The 14,240-nt window shown below is 38.0% G+C and overlaps 1 long non-coding RNA gene across 1 annotated transcript in view; it reads right to left on the bottom strand.

Annotated features, from left to right (window-relative positions):
* Positions 1–2,701: 2,701 nt before the first annotated feature.
* LOC125078920 (uncharacterized) overlaps positions 2,702–14,240 on the bottom strand; it is a 49,399-nt gene continuing 37,860 nt past the window's right edge. The window contains exons 3-4 of the long non-coding RNA XR_007121013.1: positions 6,085–6,143; positions 2,702–3,119 (exon numbers count right to left, since the gene is read on the bottom strand). This is a non-coding gene — a long non-coding RNA (uncharacterized LOC125078920). The remainder of the gene's footprint in view (positions 3,120–6,084; positions 6,144–14,240) is intronic.

The raw sequence follows: 14,240 nt of genomic DNA, 5'->3' as shown, positions 1-14,240 counted from the left end.
ACATACATTATCTCTCTCTTTTTTTTTTTTTTAAGATTTTATCTACCTACTTGACAGACAGAGATCACAAGTAGGCAGAGAGGCAGGCAGAGAGAGAGGAGGAAGCAGGCCCCCTGCTGAGCAGAGAGCCTGATGTGGGGCTCAATCCCAGGACCCTAGGATCATGACCTGAGCTGAAGGCAGAGGCTTTAACCCACTGAGCCACCCAGGTGCCCCTTACATACATTATCTTATGTAATCTTCACAACACCTCTATTAGGTGGGAAACTACTTTCATTTTAGAAGTAAGTAGATGGATGTTCAGAAAGATTAAGTAACTTTTCCAACCTTTCAACCTGGTTAAGTGGAGGGGCAAATATTTAAACCAGGTCTTACTGCACTCAAAGTTCTTTCCACTGCTAGTCCAATAAGAATATTTGATGAATGAGAGTGGAGAGAATTTATTAGTGAGAGTATTCCATCTGGACTGGGGTAGAGGATAGAAAACCATTGAAATTGCCCTACTAGGGACTGATCATGTGTTTATAACTTGATGTAGCAGACTGAACAGTTTATACTAACAGTTTTTGCTTTTATTAAGGAGTCTTATTAGTCACAAAAAGCTCATCACCATCTTTATTCATTGTAGGAATTATACAGTATAATTTTCAGTTTATATATCTTTTTTCTCAGAAAAAATTTTAAGGATGACAAGGAAACAAATTTTCTCCAACCTGAGCAAAAACTTAATTACTTTTTGATAATATCCTAGAGCAATTTTTCTTTACTAATTGGTAGTATATCTGTTTAATGACCTGATCAGTGAAATTATAGTTTAGCCTTAAAAAATGGATATATATGTGATGGTTTTATAAACTTAAAACCTTTAAGCAGTCTTGGGACTATATCAATAAACTTTAACAGACATTCTTTTCTAACATCTAGACTAACAATCTTATCAAGACAGTGCTTTTTGTTTTGTGGGGGTGTGTGGCATTTTTTTTTTCTATAAAGGCTTTTTGCAGAAGTAAGATTTGAACTAGCTTTCTTTGAAGTTAGTACCCTTATGGCAAATTAGAAATAAATCTAAACCTCTGCTCAAAATCAATACATCTGAGAAAGTTCCTTCAACATTCTTTTGTCTCTTGAATTCAAATTCTTGAGAAAGTTCTTTTTTTTTTTTTTTAAGATTTTATTTATTTATTTGACAGAGAGATCGAAAAGAGCCAGAAAGCACAGGTGGGTGGAATGGCAGAGGGAGAGGGAGAAGCAGCCTCTCCACTGAGCAGGGAAACCATTGCAGGTCTTGATCCCAGGACCCTGAGACCATGATCTGAGCCAAAGGCAGGTGCTTAACTGACTGAGCTACCCAGGTGCCCTGAAAGTTTTGTTTTTTTCCACTGTAGTTCAATTATCTGGTGTGAGGTTTGGTACAAGTGAACATGTTTTCTAAATGTTAGCTGAATAAATGAGTATTTGAATGAATTTACCAACTATGGACTTGGCTTCATTTTTAAAATGCTTAGTTTTTGGAAAGATATCCCTGATAAAGGAAATTCATGTACAGGGACCCACAAAACGGAGGGTGCTCCAGTGGCCCAGATCACACTCCAGATCTAAACCAAAGTTAGCACACACTTAGGGGAAACACTTCGCTGTCTTAGAAACCTAACATATACCAATCACAATCCTCCAATTCAGATTTAGTGAGCTCACCTTACTACAGAAAACAGTATTTCTAGCCAATCACACTTTGTGTCTGTACTGCCTCCTGTAAATTCCATAAAGCTTGCTCTTGCCCGAAATCCCATGGGAAGAGTGCTTCACTACTTGTGAGGCAATCCCCCAGTCCATGGATTGTTTTCCCTTCCATAAAGGACATCAAACTTTGGGACCTCCTCTCCAGATTTCTCAGGTGTGCCCTGTCTTACCTGGCTTAGAGTTTTCTAGGCTCTGGTATTTTCTGACTGGCCTGGAACAATGCCCTCTCCCTCCAACCAATTAATTCACATCATATTCAAGGATAGTTTCCAAACCCCCTGTTCAAAACAACAACAACAAGATTTTTGTTGTTGTTGTTCTGTTTTACTTCTTAAATTTGAAAAGGATGGTGGAAATTTATTTAGGTAACTCAGAGAATATTTAAAACAAAAGAGAAAAAATAAAACAAAAGAGAAGTAGGTAGAAGGTTAAGAAAAGGTCACTATAGTTAGTAAGAAGAGTCTGACTCACTGAAAAGAAAAAAAAAAAGCCATTAGCTGAAAAAACAAATCAGAAGGAAAATAATAAGAACATTTTGGGTGTCTGGCCAAACCAATACCAAAGCTGCAAGTGATGAGAATGGGAAATTAGTCAGAAAACACCACAGGCACACCTCTGAGATACTGCTGGTTCAGTTCCAGACTACCATAATAATCTGAGTATCACAATGAAGCGAGTCATGAATTTTCTGTTTTCCCAGTACATATAAAAGTTATGTTTCCACTATACTGTAGTTTATTAAGTGTGAAATAGTACATCTAAATATATCTATACTTAATATAGATATATTTCTATCTAAATATATCTATATTTAATATAGATATATTTCTATCTAAATATATCTAAATATTATATCTAAATAGCATTATATCTAAAGACAATGTACATACCTTAATTAAAATATACATACCTTAATTAAAACATATTTTATTGATAGGGTAGTAGATGCTGAAGGTTGGGGTGGTTGTAGCAATTTCCTAAAGTAAGACAACAATGAAGTTTGCTGCATCAGTTGACTCTTTCATGAACGATTTCTCTGTAACATGCTATGCTGCTTGATAGCATTTTACTCTCAGTAGAACTTCTTTCAAAATTGAGTCAATCTTCTCAAACTCTGCCACTGCCTTATCAATTAAGTTTATGTATATTCTAAATCCTTTGCTGTCACTTCAACAATTTTCAAAGCATCTTCACCAGGAGTAGAGTCCATCACATGAAATCACTTTCTTTGTTCATTCATATGAAGCAATTTCTCATCTGTTCAAGTTTCATCATGAGATCACAATAATTCAGTCCCATCTTCAGGCTCTATTTCTAATTCTAGTTTTCTTGCTGTTTCCACCACATCTGCAGTTACTTCCTTCCCTCAAGTCTTGAACCTCCAATTTGTAAAAAAACAAAAAACAAAAACCAAAAACAAAACAAAACAACAACAACAAAAACAATGTATCTGTGAAATACAATAAAGCGAAGTTCAATAAAATGAGGTATGTCTGCTCTCATGAGATGGAGAAATTTGCATGGCTCCTAAAGGGGGCTCTATGTGTAGCTTTGTGTTGGCTGGCTATGTGATTTTTCGGCACCCTCATTTTTAAAAATATATTTATTTAGTTTATTTATTTATTTGAGAGAGGGGAGTGTGGAGAGGCAGAGGGAGAGGGAAAGAGAGTCTCAAACAAACTCCATGCTGAGCATGGAACCCAATGTGGGGCTCCATCTCACAACCCTGAAATCATGACCTGAGCTGAAACCAAGAGTCAGACACTTAACCAACTGTACCACCCAGGCACCCACTGTGCCCTAAGTTTTTAAAGGAGGAGATTGGATTAAATGATTCATAAGATCCTTTCCAATTCAAACATTTTATAAAGGACTAGAATTTTCTAGCAGATTAAATAGATTCTTACGTTTTAAGTCATACAGTCATATTTAGTCTCATATAATTTGGTCTTTATTTTTTCTTCATTATTTAAGCCACAATTATTGAGTGGTTGCATGGTGTTTGAACAGTGTTTTAGGTAGTAAGCATACAAGATGGGTAAGATAAAATAACTGCCATCTACTGCCTCACAGTTTTACAAACAGCAACAGAGCAATTGGATCAGAGAAGATAGCTGGGGGAGGGAGGCCAGGATAGAGACAGAGCGAAAAGGTTAAGAGCAAAAGAAAACATTTTGTGATTTTCTCAGACACAAGTGAGGCCACCACTTTAAAATAAAGACTGGGGGGAAAAAAACCAAAAACCTCTCCATCCCTTACTGTTTCAAACTGACTTTGGGTCAAAAGACAGCAGCAATATCCCTCCACTGAAAGCTCTGGTAAAAAGGCTCTCTGGAGACCACAAACTCAGACAACTTCTCAGACATGAAATTTTACCCATATTCCAGGACAGAGAGAAGTCTAAGTCCATGGTTAAGTAGGCTTCGCCATTCAGTATCTGTCTATGTTTCTTTTTTCAATCAACGTATCATGAAGTGAGGTTTCCCAATCACTGGACTTTCAAATTATCAAAACTCCTACTTAAGAGACTTCAAGTTCTTCCAAGAAATTATGCTTTTGCATTACTACTGGCTTGGGACTGAGCTTTCCTCATCAAGCAGGGATCCAAATAAAGGCCCTTCCCAAACAAAAATAAAATAAAATAAATAAAGACTGGCTAGGATTTTCATTTTCACTTTGGTTTTATGAGGATGGTTAGTGCTGTATGACTTCAGCCACTTAGAAGGTTAATTAGGGATTCACTGGACTTTCCATACCTTCTATAAGACAGGATAGCTGATTCTTAGTTGTGTTGATGTGGTCACTACCTAGCCTGGCCTACAGATTTGTGTTCAATGCACAATAGCTACCTGGAGATCTGGGAGGTTGCTCAGTGGCTCTCACGGAGTTTGCTGCCGACATGGAAATCTGAATTCCAGATGGAAACCCTGAGAACAGAAGAGCCTAGACCTGGCTGGGAATTTGGCCACCCTCTGAGGCCTGTGCAGGTGGATAAATGTGTGAAGCAAGTGGGCACAAGAGAATAGAAAGCAATGTGATTAGCAATTAACCAGAAAATATATTTCACTAAAAATCTTCAAATTCTCCTCTCTCTCTCTCTCTCTCCCCTTTGAACTCAATGCCTGGAAATGGCTCAGGCAGTCCCAAGTCTCAGTCTGAGATCTCTGGTGGCCAATAAACTTCTCCCCAGCATGATGACTTTTGATCTCAGATGCCTGGTCCAGTGCCTGGCACACTGTAGTACTTAACTAAGGAAGCTATTTCTGTTGTTGTTGCTTACTTGTTTGAAAAGGTATTTAAAGTGGCCAAAGGGTAAATACTATTACTAGGATAACTATTATAAGCAATGTAAGAGATTTAGGGCCAAACATATATAAACATTCGTTAAGTTAAAATAGTACATATGGACTACAGAAATACACAAAAAATTATAAAGAAAAATATACATAGATATACAAACTGAGTATGCCTACATCAAGAAACACAACATCATCAGCATCATGGAAGCACCAGGCTACTTCATGCTCATTTCTAAGGATGATGCTTAACATCAGTTAACCCTGTCTGCCTCCTAGAATGATCAGTGTAGAATCAAATTATTTTACTTATCTCCTCCGTCAGACTGTGAAAGACTTTAGTCAGGGAACCAGTCTTTCTCTCTGGTGGATCCATATTATCATTTCAATGGCTTATAGAGTCATCTTAAAGTCCACAGAGCCCAGACTAAGAAACCACAGAAAAATCCCATTTCCAGGTCACATCTCAGTTTCTGATTTTATATGTCAGATTTAGCTCTTTAGATGTACTTAGAGGTCTCCGAGAAGAGACATATTCTAAATACAGTCTCTCTGGTTAAGCATTAAAAACTGGAGTAGAGGGTGGTCATAGCAAAAGGGATTAATTAGCATTTTGTGTACATTAGATAACATAGCTGCTTCCAGTTCAATGACCAACATCAGACATTCTCTAGAAATGTGTTTGATGGAAATTCCCACTTACTCTTGCTTAAGTGGGTTGATAAAACTTTAGTTAGCAAGTTGCAACACTGGGATCAGGGGAGGAAGGAGACAAGTACCCACAAAGAAATTAAACTCAAGTGCTTTCTGGTACACCAAATAACTATGGGAAATTCAAGGCAGGATTGGAGGTTTCTGGCAAGCAGCCCCTCTAATCATTTTCCTGTCCGTCTTTAACTGGATTATAGCACACATTTTTAAATGTAGCTATTTCCTTTGTAGACCATTGTCTTTAGCTTAGGTTTACCTCTAATCAATTCAAACTATCCTCATGCCAGACCTGTGTTGAAATGTTACTGAGTACCAACTGAAAAAGATCATACTTTACTACAAGATGGGGATCCAGCAAACTGTGAAGGAAAGGTGCAATAGTCAGTCTGGAAACATCTGTGGGAGTAACCAGATGTTTTATTTAGAAGAGACAGGTAGGCTGAGTAAATGACAGAAAAAGGCAAAAGAGTAGATGACTCATCTCTGAGCAGATGAGAGCACAAATGCTCATGGATTTTCTTTTTGTTTAAAGCACGGTACTTGGATTAAGTGTCTGAAATCATCCCCCTCATACCCTGTACATTTTCAAACTGTTGAATTAAGCTTCTTGGTTCATGGCTCCTACTCAAGGATAACTGCCTTTGCATAGCAAATTTCTGATGCCTGGATTGGAAGAATCAGGCAAAGCCATCCCTGTTCATAAGCTGTGGTGGTGTTACTTTCAGGTCACTAGGAAAAACTTCATTCGTGTTTCTCTCTCCCTGAAATTCATAATCCCACCAAAAAGGATTCCTTCTTTGGACAAAATCAACCAGAATTTCAAACTTAGTTTTAAAATGTAAATCCTGATACAAGGATTAACAAGTAAAATTCTGTCTGAATCTCTTAAAAAGCAAATTAAGGGCCTAGGGAAAAGCTAGAGTTGAGTGAGAGAGAGAGAGAGAGAGAGAGAGAGAATATGTATGTGCGTGACTTTCTTGAGAATGTAGTTTATTAGGCACCTCTCTGACCCTGGATTTTGACATTCTAGCATAGCAGCAAGCAGAATAAGGAAAGCATTTGAGGAAGCAAAAAGGAAGACAAGGGTTCAGAAAATGAAATGAGGGAAGACAAATTTTGGATTTTGAACTGATGATTTGACTTTTTTGAGTCTCAATTTTCTCATCTGTAAAATAGAACCAAATATTTTTTCCCCAGCTATTTTTGGTCAGTGACCAGATGGGACTCTTTTTCCTTTGCCAGACTAATTAATTAACTAATTATCTTGTTCTTTCTACAAAACAACTAGAGTAAGATTTGGAATTTCAAGAGATGTATATAATCAAAAGAGTCTTTTCTGTTCTCTCCTATATTTGTTTCTTGGCCCTTCTCTGGTGAGAATTCTTTCTTACTATTTTTTTTCCCCCCAAAGGCATATTGAAAGAATAGTCTTTCTATCTTGGGTTAGAGACTGGGGACTAAAAGAAGTTGGTCCAAGTTCATGGTTACGGACATGATTTGATCAGTAATTTGAAAAGGTCACATGATTTTGTGTTTTTATTCTTTACTTATCTAAGCAATTTTTTGGAAGGCTTCTTTGATACTATCCTCTAGGTTACTTTCACTACTGACAGTTGGCCAAACCCAAGATTTTTCAGGAATGGAAAGATTTCATATCAAATGTCCATCAGTTTTGGCTGCACAGGTTTCTAGAGACAGCTCAGGATCCCTGCAAATTATACCTCTAGATTGAGAAGAGTAAACATGATACTAAATGTAAAGCACCTAGCAGAGGACCTACATGCAATATGTATTCACAGCAATTTACATGCTGACAATTTCAAGAGTAGCTTTCCTGGATTTTTTGGAACCACTCTCTTTTATGCTACAAAATTCTTTATCCTTTTTCATTGATTGAAGGGGTAAAACATGAGCTTACAGAAAATTCAAATTTCAAGACACATGATACATATTTCTATGGGCACCCAGAAGTATTGTTACTACTGAATTATCAGTGCATTGGCTATTAAGGTATTAAGGCCCAGGTTACCTGTTTAAAAAAAAAAAAGCTAAATGATTATGACTGGGGACTTAGGATATCATAAACTTTTTCATTACCAGTTGGTTTGGAGCCAATTCCATCACTAATTTAGACTTTTTCTGAAGCAATTTTCAGTCTCTACCACCACTTGAAGTAATGAGTTTCACAAGTGTGCTTCATAATATAAGTCTTTGCTGCGGAAGTCTTCCTCCTTCCCTTCCTCCTCCTCTTCCTTCTTCTCTGTTTATTTATTTTTTTCCTCTTATTCCACTGCCTCTTCCTCCTTTTTCTGCTTCTTGAGGTCAAATTAACTATCAAGCTCAAAGCAGAGTTTCCTAGCTCTGATAGACTAGAACATCCAAATTATGTTTACCCATGAATAAAATCAGATTTAGGGAATACCTTTAACTATTTGGTTGTCAACATCTCCAGGCTATTGACAAATATTTCATTTCTTATCCTGTCACACAGAAAAATTGTGTTGCTCATCTACTTTAATATGGGGCATATTCATGTGACTTATTCTTCCCAATGAAATCTGAATGAAAGTAGCATATGGCCACTTCTGAGCAGAAGTTTTAAGAGCCATGCTCAATTTGTCCCATCTCTTCCCCTGATGAAATAACCGTTGACAATTAAACCCTTACCAGCATAGTTCCCTGACTATTATGAGCAGTGCTGACCTGCACTGGAAATATACAGTGAAGAGAGAAATAAATCAGCTGTTAGGCCATTGAGATTTGGAAGATGGTTGTTACTGTGGTGCATAATCTAGCCTATTGTAATAAAATACAATTGCATAATAGATTCTTAGCCTTTATCTTCTCAGACTGCAAAGTTAGTTTCTTTTTTCCTTTTTAAGACTTTGTTTATGTTGAGAGAGAGAGAGAGAGAGAGCACAAGCAGACAGAGAGAGAGAATCTCAAGCAGACTCTAGGCTGAGTGCAGAGCCCCATGCAGGGCTTGATCTCATGATCCTGAGATCATAACATGAGCAGAAATCAAGAGTCAGATGTTTAATCAACTGAGACACCCAGGAGCCCCTGAAAAGTTAGTTTCTAATGATGGTTTTCAAGTCAATGTAAACATATGCCATACATTGATAAGAAGATCTAATACTCATGGCTGGTAAAATCCTGACTTGAATCCCTTCACTTTTCTTCATCTTCATCATCATCATCATCATCATCATCATCATCATCATCATCATCATAACCAGCATTACCAATGATGTACTTAATAGTAAATTACAGACTTTAAAGTTAAGAAATAAAATGAGTTCTCTTTCTATCAGTCTTATTCCAGAAATGAGAAAGCTCAAATTTTCCAGAGATAAGGGATTTCTCTAGGATGATATAAATGTTTCTTTTTAATTTTAACTTGTAATATTTTTCTAGATCTTTGCACTTTTAAACTCATGCCATTCATTTGTGTATCCAATTTTTCAATTAAATTTTTAAAAAGTGAGTATTTCCTGATTAGTGGAATAACCAAGATTAGTCTTAATATCTTTTACCAGAGACCAATGCTAATTCTACATGTATTAATTTCTTAGGGCTGCCATAACAAAGTACTACAAGACTCAGTGGCTTAACAGAAATGTATTTTCTCATGGTTCTAGAAACTGGAAGTCCACAAGATGTTGGCACCTCAGATTTCTTCTGAGGTCTCTCTCCTCATTGTGAAGATACTCTTCATTTTGTATCCTTTACATGAACTTCCCTCTGTGCATACACACCCCTGGTGTCTCTGTGTTCAAATTTTCTTTTTTTTTTAGAGAATACCAGTCAGACTGGATTAAGGCCCACTTTCACAGCCTTATTTTACCTTAATCAGCCTTTAAGGTCCTACCTCCACAAATAGTTACATTTTGAGGTACTGGAAGAGCTTCAACATATCAATTTGGAGGGGGGGACTGGATTCAGCCCCCAACACTAAGATGACAAACTGATAGTATTTTATATTAAAAACAAACTAAAACAAAAGTTATGGTTAGAATCCCACTGTAATTTTCACTAGCAGTGATGTTTACAGAGTATCAGGTGGAGGAGTTGGACAGAAAATATCTGGAAGACTAATATATCTGCCCACGTTACAAAAGGCATTCTACACCAGTGCTGAGACTGTACCCCAGTTTAGTGCAACTGACAGCTGAGCCATCTATAAACTATGTAAGATTGACCACACCTCTGAAGGGGAATTCTCCCAGACGCTGAATGGAAAGAATCTCACTCCCAGTAATAAAAGTCATAATACTTCTCTCTTCTCTCTCTCTTGGTCCCTCCCTTCTTTCCCTCCTACCCTTTTCCCCCCGGCATATGGCTCCTGTGAGTACAATGCCAGTTTCAGGTACTATGCTAGGAATCAAGTTTGGGTAAACCATAACCCTGTCATCCAAGGGCTCATAGGACATAAAACAGACAAGAGATCTCACAATTAGAAATAATGTAATATGTGCAATGCTCCAGGCTATATGAAACCATGGAGGAGGATTTTCCAAGTCACAATTGAAGGAGGTGGGAAAGAGTTTTATCCCTTTCATTTCTACCACTGTTTTTTCTTTTTTAAAAGATATTCCTATGTTATTGTCATTATATACCAAGAGATAGAGCATGTCATATCAGGCACATATGCAAAGCATAGGACAAAATTTCTAACTAATGAACTGGGAAATATGCTTCAAAAGAAGTTAGCCCCTTTAAAGTTATCCCTTTGAGGAGCTACCCTATAATTCCAAAGATGCTGCCTTTCCTTCAAGTATTTGGAATTTACATTTGGTGAGACTGTGAACTCTTCTAGAACACAACAAAAATGAATTTAATGTATGGTGCATGATTAGGGTTTATAAAACAAGTCAATAAATCCAGAGACAGTGGCACATTTTTTGTATCATGTCTGGTGGATAATACTTGTTCCTGCATGTTCTGGGTTTCTAGAGAGTTAAGACATCCAGATTAAACAAAATCATGATCAGGTGAAGAATGTTTAGAGTTCACAATGAAGTATGACTTACAGTAACAGAACTGGATTCCTTAAGCAGCTCTGAAGAAAACCAGAACAAAGGCAGGAAGACAAGAAAGCAGGGTTTGGTGAATAGCGATGTCATTCTCAAATGTGAAGAGTGCTAGGTGTGATGTAGGAGGAGATTGCTATATAAAACCATAAGTACTTTTTTTTTTTTAAAGATTTTATTTATTTATTTGAGAGAGAGACAGTGAGAGAGAGCATGAGCTAGGAGAAGGTCAGAGGGAGAAGCAGACTCCCCATGGAGCTGGGAGCCTGATGTGGGACTCGATCCCAGGATTCCGGGATCATGACCTGAGCCGAAGGCAGTCGTCCGACCAACTGAGCCACCCAGGCGTCCCCCATAAGTACTTTCTAAGAGAATTAGATTGTATTAGGGATATAATTTCTTCTGAGAACAAAAGCGCCATCCCAGGATTACTCAAGCCCTGGATGATTGTGAACAAACAAAAGTGCCCTAGAGTCGAATTTCTGGATTGGACCTGGAGAGTACTGCATTAATATGCATGGTGTTAAAAGAATTTGAAGTTCTTAGGAGCAACCCAGAGGAAGCCCATCAGGAAGGAGAAGAAAGGAGAGATACCACCAAGATGAAGAAAGTACAAGTGACACCACTGTGCCTGGGTTACTAGGGGGCAAAGGTAGATTGGTTCACATGGCGATTTGTTTCTTTGCTGATTATACTGTTGTTGCAAGTATGAGCACCATACCTGCATGATTTTATTGTTGGTGTGTTTTAAAGTCAAAGAAAAGATCTGAAATCTTATAATTGAGTCAAAGTGCTACAAATCAGAGACATCATGCAAAGAAGATGAGATAAATAAAATTGATGTGTAGGAATAGTTCAGAGCTAGAAGTGACAACGGAAACCTAAATTCTCCAGGATTCATAGAACCCTCAGAAAAGGCTTTCACTGTGGCATGGGAATTCTGAGAAGTCTCAGCTTAATGAAGGAGTAGGGTTACTGCAGCTGACATGTGGGTTTCATGTAAAAGACAGTACTAGACAGACTTTTTTTTTTTTTTAGGGAGAACACTTAATTTGAACAAACAGAACTGCATACTGTAAAGTTTTGCAGGTGAGGTAAACACAACACCAGGAGAGATAGTCACAAGGCAAGATTTATTAAAGGTGCTCTCCGGTGAAGTTTCAGGGCTCAGGAGAAGGGGAGCCAGGAAAGTAGCACCGGGAGGAGGTGGGCACTCTCAGGTGAGGTTCCCCAACTCCCGGAAAGGGGAGTCGGGGGAAGTCACAGTGGGAGGGAGTCCGTGGGGTCTTTTATTGGGCCACGGCAGGGCAAGGGCTCACATCCATATATGGTAAGGTATTTGGTGATCGGAAAGTATGGGGGGGGGGGCTCCTCATACTCCTGTTTCCTGCATAGGTATCGGGTTACCTATGGAGCCGTGACCTAGCCATACATCCTTTTGGCAGGAGAGTCAAGGGTTAAGGAGGGGGAGGTTGCTGGAAGATGGCATTGTTCCTTCTGCATTCCCGGAACCGCTGACCAAACACATACCTTCCCTTAAATCCTTCTGTTTATTTTGTACATTTTGTTTCCAAGAATCTGTGGTATAATCTGATCCCAATGAGGGATATGATACCATGTGCAGAAAAAATGGGATGAACTAGACATAAGATCTGAGCACCTCAGTTCGGTTATAGAAAAGTGATCCCAGAGCTCTCTCCCTCTATCCCCAGAAATGTCCTCCTTTTCCTTCCTTTGCTTTATAAAGAAAGTTTCCCATCCAGCTACTGCCACTGTTACAGAACTGAACATGTCTGCTGGCATCCCATTGTATTCTCTCGAAATTTCTATTTTTAGCACCTGTATAATTTTAAAGAACTTATGTCTTTACATATATATTTTTCTTCCCCTTTAGAATGTGAGCTACTTGAGGGCAGAGAACATATCTTACTTATTTATGTTTACCCTGAACCTGTTATTTATATGAATCATCCAGGAAATGTTTACTGAATAAATGAAGGAAAAAGTATTTAAATGTATGCATGCATAAGTACATGAATGAGAATGGGTATCTATATTCCTAGAACTTACAATCTAAATATAGAAAAATCTGAGTAACAAAGGATGAGTGAGACTGCAAACCAAGTCAAAACTTTACAAAAGTCAAAAAGAATTTCACTTGACTTCCTTCTTAGAGACTATCTCGGTTTGCATGTTTTAAACATATTTCATCTCCATGTCCTTTTCCTTAGAATTTCTGTAAACTATCATCCTCACAAAGCAAATCGTTTCCTGAGAAACAAAAGAGGAAATAAGTGAAATTGGTTTACATGTCTTACTGAATTCTTAAAATGAATAAATAACCTGGAAACACTTTCCCTTACACTCAGTTGATTATTCTCCAATCTACATAACCCACTAAATCATAAGCTTGATATATTGTTAAGAATGAAGCAAAATCCAAAGAACCAATTACATCTCCAATCAGGGTTACTGGCAACATGCTCAGCAGCTGGTAAGAGAAAAAAGGAAGTGGCTAAACCAGAAGATCTCATCAGCCTGTTGATCATGTGAGGGAAACTCATAAGCTTTCTTTCTGTTGTTCTCATAGATGCTCTGTGTCACCCAAAGGGAGACAAGAGACCTCTTTAAAGAGATCACATAAAGCTGATAATAGGAGTGCATGGGTAAATCTGAACCTCGGGGAGGGATTAATGACAGAAAACTAGAATCATCAATTTGCCCTGTTCCTGGTCTTCTTCAAAGACCTGTTTCGAAAGGCAGCCAGCATGAGCTATTGTTGCTCTGCAGTCAACCAGAACACATTCTATTGCTGGAGAAAAAGCGGTATAATATGTGGGAAGGAACCCAGCACTCTTTTGTGGGCCTTGGCTTGTGACTGCACAGCAGAGGACCACAAAAGGAAACTAGCTTGCTTCAGGGTTTTTTTTTTTATTATTTTTAGGAAGAATTGATTTGAACAAACAAAGCTATGTATCCTCCCTTAAATCCTTGTGCTGATTTTGTGCAATTTGTTTCCAAGGATCTATGGTATAATTTGATCCTTGTGAGCATGTGATGTCATGTGAGCACACACACACACACACACACACAAAAGACAAAGTAAAAAAGAAAGGCTTATATTAAAAATTATTTTAAGATTGGAAATAAATGTGGGCTAGAAGGAAAGGATGTGGTTTGGTAGCTAAGAGGACCAGGAGGAAAGAGGGTGTGTTAGGTAGAAAGCACATGACATTTGAAATACCAGAAGTTAGAGGGCCTAGTGTTTGGGATGGGCAAATACTGGAAACCACTGTTGGGGGGACGGGTGATTATACCCCCAGACAAGAGATGGGTAGAGTCTCTAAAATCCAAGGTCAGATCCAGAGACCTTTGTTTCATTTTTGGCTTTGACTATATACTGAGATCATTTTAAAATGACCAATGCCCTGATATTAGAGGAAGCTCTCTAGGTGATTTT

Source organism: Lutra lutra, chromosome 10 (assembly GCF_902655055.1).
Source record: "Lutra lutra chromosome 10, mLutLut1.2, whole genome shotgun sequence".
Taxonomy (NCBI): Eukaryota; Metazoa; Chordata; class Mammalia; order Carnivora; family Mustelidae; genus Lutra; species Lutra lutra.
Note: the sequence above shows the minus strand (reverse complement) of the source record. Positions and strands in the feature narration are given on the sequence as shown.